We start from the raw sequence: 6,017 nt of genomic DNA, 5'->3' as shown, positions 1-6,017 counted from the left end.
CAGAACCCATAGACAGGATCATGCATGTATCTCCTACAGCATTCTGCTGTGCAAGTCTAGGGAGTGTCAGCTCATTTGCAATGGCCACCCCCTCCTTGGTGCACTGATATCACTGAGTTCCCAAGTTCCTGGAATCAATAAGCAGAAGTCACACCCTGAATCGGGAAAGGAGCCATGGCAGCCTAGTGGCTCAGTGTTAACCTGGGGCCTCCCTGCTTGCTCTCCTTGCCACTCTTCTAGGGTATGATCTGTTTGAAAGCTGTATAGTAAAGTGACACGAGGTGAATTGATGGGCCTAGATCAGACTTGCTTTCAAACCCTGGGATCTGTGAGGACTCAAGAGAGCCGTTAATGTTTCACTGTAGCATGAACTGTTTGGTATATGTGTGAAACAGCGAGATCACAATGGCCAATGAGGAACATGGAATTTATTTATCCAATCCATCCGTACAAATATTCCTTTAACAAATGCATACATGCAAGAAAGTTCCTTCAGTGCTCGCTTCGGCAGCACATATACTAAAATTGGAACGATACAGAGAAGATTATCATGGCCAAAGAAAAAAAAAAAAAAGAAAGTTCCTTCAGTGTAATACCTACCACAGCCTTGCTTTGTGAGTGCTCAAGAGAAGGCTTTTCCAACAAGCAGGAAGGACCAGAGCCTGATAGCACTGTCACCCTTCCTGACTCTTGTCCCCACTGTGAGGCATGCCTTGCAATCTGCTTTCTTATTTCCACCCATACAGCTCTGGGAGGCATGGGTGAAAACAGGAGTCAGGTTTTTCCTTAGCATCACCATCACCTGCTAAAGGGCAGCCTTTCCCAGCATTGTTCTTCACCACCACACTGGACATGCTCTCTCCCACCATTCCTCACCACTAACTAACTAACTAGATTTGCTGAGTTCAATTTAATTGTCCTTCTTAAAGAAAACCAGCAGTCCCACAGACAGGCATGTGCAGACACATTGAACCCACCCATTGCCCAAAGTGCAGGCTGTGCAATATTGCCAAGCCCAATATTCAGCACTGCCAGGTAGGAAGTGCCAATTTTCTCTAAGCACTGAGATTACCTTCATCGGAGCAGAAGCCACAGAGCTGACATGACATGACAAGCTCAGGAAATTCCAGCTAAGGGAGGGCCCTGAGCCTTTCCATGGAAAGAAAAGGAAACATTTTTTTTCCCCTTCAAAATAAGGAGGCAAGGAAGATGTTAACAACTCAAGACTTTGCAAACTCTGATTTAAGAAGACCAGATAGCACCATGGGTTCATTTTGCATAGTGGTTGAATTCTGTGAGCACTGGGCATGCCCACAATCAGAGGCTGATCTCAGGGGGGATCTGTGATACACACTTAGAGAGACAGTAGTGGGTTTTCTTTAGTGTCTGTTTCTCTATCATCTTTCTTTTTTCCTTTTTAAAAAGTCTTTATTGTTGAAAGTAAGATATATGTCCCCCTTTATGCCCTATCGACCTCTTCTAGTCCATTCCCACCCCCCACCCCAGGCCTTCACCACCCTATTGTCAGTGACTATGGGTTATGCATATATGTATTCAAGTTCTTTGGTTTATCTCTTCCCACCCACCCATCCTCCCCTGCATTCCCTCTGAGGTTCAACAGTCTCTTCCATGCTTCTATGTCTCTGGATCTATTTTGTTGATCCATTTATTTTATTCATTAGATTCAACATATGAGTGAGATCATAGGATACTTATCTTTTTCTCACTGGCTATCTCCCTTAGCATAATACTGTCCAAGTAGATTCATGCTGTTGCAAATGGTAAGAATTCTTTCTCTTTTACAGCTGTGTAGTATTCCACTGTGTAAATGTACCACAGCTTTTTTAGGTACTAATCTGTTAATGGACACTTGGGCTGTTTCCAAATCTTAGCTATTGTAAATTGTGCTGCTATGAACAAAGGTGTGCATATATTCTTTCTGATTGATGTTTCTTAGGATATATTCATTGAAGTGGAACCACTGGGTCAAATGACAGTTCCATTGTTAATTTTTTGAGGAAATACCATACTGTTTTCCACAGTGGCTACACCAGTCTGTATTCCACCAGTAATGTACTAGGGTTCCCCTTTCTCCACATCTTTGCTAACACTTGTCATTTGTTGATTTGTTGATGGTAGCCATTCTGGTAGGTGTGAGGAAATACCTCCTTGTCGTTTTGATTTCCATCACTCAGATGGGTAGTGACTTTGAGCATTTTTTCTTATGTCTCTTGACATTCTATATGTCCACTTTGGAGAAGTATCTATTTAGGTCCCTTGCCCCTTTTTAAATTGGATTGTTTGTCTTTCTTTTGTTAAGTTGTATGAAGTCCTTGTATATTTTGGAAATTAACCCCTTATCAGATGTACCATTGGCGAATATGTTCTCCTATGTAGTGGGCTCTCTTGTCATTTTTTTTAATGGTTTCTTTTGTTGTGCAGAAGTTTTTATTTTGATGTAGTCCCTTTTGTTTATTTTCTCCTTAGTTTCCTTTGCCCTCAGAGATGTATCGGTAAACATATTACTATAAGAGATGTCTGAGATTTTGCTGCCTATGGTTTCTTCTAAAATTTTTATGGTTTCACATCTTATATATAAGTCTTTTATCCATTTTGAGTTTATTCTTGTGTATGGTGTAAGTTGGTGGTCTAGTTTCATTGTTTTGCACGTACCAATCCAATTTTCCCAACATCATTTATTGAAAAGGCTATCGTTACTCCATTGTATGCTCTTGCCTTCTTTTTCAAATATGACTTGAGCATAATGGCCTGGGTTGATTTCTGGATTCTGTTTTGTTCCATTCATCTACATGCCTGTTCTTGTGCCAGTGCCAGGCTTTTTTTTTTTTTTTTATTACAGTGGCTTTGTAGTATAACTTGATATCTTGTATTGTAATTTCTCCAACTTTGTTCTTCTTTCTCAAGATTGCTACAGCTATTCGGGGTCTTTTGTGGTTCCATATAAATTTTTGGAGTGTTTGTTCTAGATCTGTGAAATATGCCATTGGTATTTTAATAGGGTCCTCCTATTTATGGGATTCCATTGAATCCATAGATTGCTCTGGGTAGTATGGACATTTTAATGATGTTGAGTCTATCAATCCATGAACACAGTATATTCTTCCATTTGTTTATGTCTTCCTCTATCTCTTTTTTCAACATCCTGTATTTTTCTGAGTACAGGTCTTTTACCTCCATGATTAAGTGTATTCCTAATTATCTTAATTTATTTTTGTTGCAATGATAAATGGGATTGTTTGTTTAGTTTCTCTTTCTGAGAGTTCATTATCTATATATAGAGGCCTGGTGCATGGGATTCGTGCACTGGTGGGGGACATGGCCTGCGGGGATCGGGGATCATCCCGGTCAGCTGAGTGGCTGTGGACCCACCCTCTGAGTGGCTGCTCCCGCTGTGGGAGCGCTGCTCAACCTGGTCAGCCAAGCAGCACTCCCACTGTGGGAGCACACTGACTACCAGGGGGCAGCTCCTGCATTGAGCATCTGCCCCCTGGTGGTCAGTGTGTGTCATAGCGACTGGTCAATTCGTTGTTCTGGTCGTTCTGCTGTTCGGTCCCTGGGCTTTTATTATATAGGATATGAAAGCCTAAGTGACTGGCCAACTGTCTGACTGTTCGGCTGACCAGTAGTTATGACATGCACTAACCACCATGGGGCAGATGCTCAATGCAGGAGCTGCTGAGTTGCAGTGACTTTGCAGCTGCGGTTCTCGGGTAATGACAGGGTGCCACCCAAGAACTGCCCTCTCGAAATTCGTGACCCCTTGGGGGATGTCAGAGAGCTGGTTTTGGCCCAATCCCTGCAGGTTAGGCCGGGGGACCCTACCAGTGCACGAATTCATGCACTGGGCCTCTAGTTGATGTATAAAAATGCCATAGGTTTCTGGGTGTTAATTTTGTATGCTATGTTTTCTATTTCATTTATTAAATCTAGTAGTTTTTTTTTGATGGAGTCTTTAGGCTTTTCTATGGACAATAGCATGTTATCTGCAAATAATGACAGTTTTACTTCCTCCTTTCCAATTTGGATGCCTTTTATTTTTTCTTCTTGTCTGAGCACCATGGCTAAGACTTCCAGTACTATGGTGAACAATAGTGGTGAAAGTGGGCATCCCTATCTTGTTCTTGTTCTTAGAGGAAATGGTTTTAATGTTTGCTCATTGAGTATGATGTTGGCTGTAGTTTTTAATATATGGCCTTTTATTATGTTGAGTTATGATCCCTCTATTCCCATTTTACTGAGAGTTTTTATCAAAAAATGGTGTTGGATTTTATTCATTGGTTTTTCTGCATCAATTGATATGATTATGTGAATTTTGTCTTATAATCTGTTTATGTTATGTATCACATTTATTGATTTGGGGATATTGTACCAGCCTTGCATCCCTGGAATAAATCTCACTTGGTCATGATATATGATCTTCTTAATTTATTGCTGGATATGATTTGCTGATATATATATATATTTTTTTTTTAAATGCATTTTTATTGTTTCAGAGAGGAAGGGAGAGGGAGAGAGAGATAGAAACATCAATGATGAGAGAGAATCATTGATCGGCTGTACCTTGCACGCCCTACACTGGCGATTGAGTCCAGCACCTGGGCATATGCCCCTGACTATGAATTGAACCAGGGTCCTCCTATTTATGGGTCAGCACTCAACCTCTGAGCCAAACCAGCCGGACTGATTTGCTGATATTTTGTTGAGGATTTTAGCATCTACGTTCATCAGGGATATTGGCCTATAAATCTCTTTCTTTGTAGTGCCTTTATCTGGTTTTCTGATTAGGCTAATGCTGGTTTTGTAACAAGAGCTTGGAAGTGTTCCTTCTTGATTTTTTGGGGGGAATAATTTGAGGAGGATAGGTGATAGTTCTTCTTTGAATGTTTGGTAAAACTCCCCTGTGAAGCCATCTGAATCAGGACTTTTGTTTGCTGGAAGTTTTTTAAATTATTGCTTCAATTTCAGCAGTAGTTATTGGCCTAATCAGGATTTCTGATTCTTCCTGACTGAATTTTGGAAGATTGTATTTTTCCAGGAATATGTCCATTTCACCCAGGTTGTCCAGTTTGTTGGAATATACTTGTTCATAGTATTTTTTTTTCATGAACCTTTGTATTTCTGCGGGGTCAGTTGTTACTTTGCCTTTTTCATTTCTGATTTTGTTTATTTAGGCCCTCTCTCTTTGTTTCTTGATGACTCTGACTACATGTTTATCAATCCTGTTTATCTTTTCAAAGAACCAGTTTTTGCTTTTATTGATGTTTTGTATTATATATTATTTTTGTTTCTATGTAATTTACTTCCTCTCTGATTTTTATTATTTCCTTCCTTCTACTCACTCTGGGCTTTATTTTTGTTGTTCTCTTTCTAATTCTTTAAGTTGTAGGGTTAGACAACTTATGAAAATTTTTTCTTGTTTTTTGAGGTAGGTCTGTTATGAACTTCCCTCTCAGACCTGCTTTCACTGTGTCCATAGATTTTCAGTTGGGTGTTCATTTTCATTTGTTTCCAAGATGTTTTTAATTTCTTCTTTGATCTCATTGTTTAAAAGTATGCTATTTAGCCTCCATGTGTTTGTTTTTGAGTAGTTGATTTCTAATTTTATTGTAGTTGATTTCTAATTTCATGCCATTGTGATCTGAGAAGATGTTTGATATGATTTCAATCTTCTTGAACTTGTAGAAACTTAGTTTGTGTCATAACACATGGTCTATTTTTGAAAATGTCCCCTGTGCACTTGGGAAGAATGTGTATTCTATAGATTTTGGGTGAAATGCTCTGAAAATGTCAATTAATTCCATCTGATCTAGTGTTTTGTTTAGGATCGCTGTTTCCTTGTTGATTTTTTGTCTAGAGCAGTGGTTTTCAACCTGTGGGTCACGACCCCTTTGGGGGTCGAACGACCCTTTCACAGTGGTCACCTAAGGCCATCGGAAAACACATATATAGTTACATATTGTTTTTGTGATTAATCACTATGCTTTAATTATGTTCAA

At 39.7% G+C, this 6,017-nt stretch overlaps 1 pseudogene; it reads left to right on the top strand.

The window, feature by feature from the left end:
- Nucleotides 1-495: 495 nt before the first annotated feature.
- LOC111825331 lies at nt 496-592 on the top strand (annotated as a pseudogene).
- The last annotated feature ends 5,425 nt before the right edge of the window (nt 593-6,017 follow it).

Source organism: Myotis lucifugus, unplaced genomic scaffold (genome assembly GCF_000147115.1).
Source record: "Myotis lucifugus unplaced genomic scaffold, Myoluc2.0 scaffold_21, whole genome shotgun sequence".
NCBI classification, from domain to species: Eukaryota; Metazoa; Chordata; class Mammalia; order Chiroptera; family Vespertilionidae; genus Myotis; species Myotis lucifugus.
This window is presented reverse-complemented; position numbering and strand designations above follow the sequence as displayed.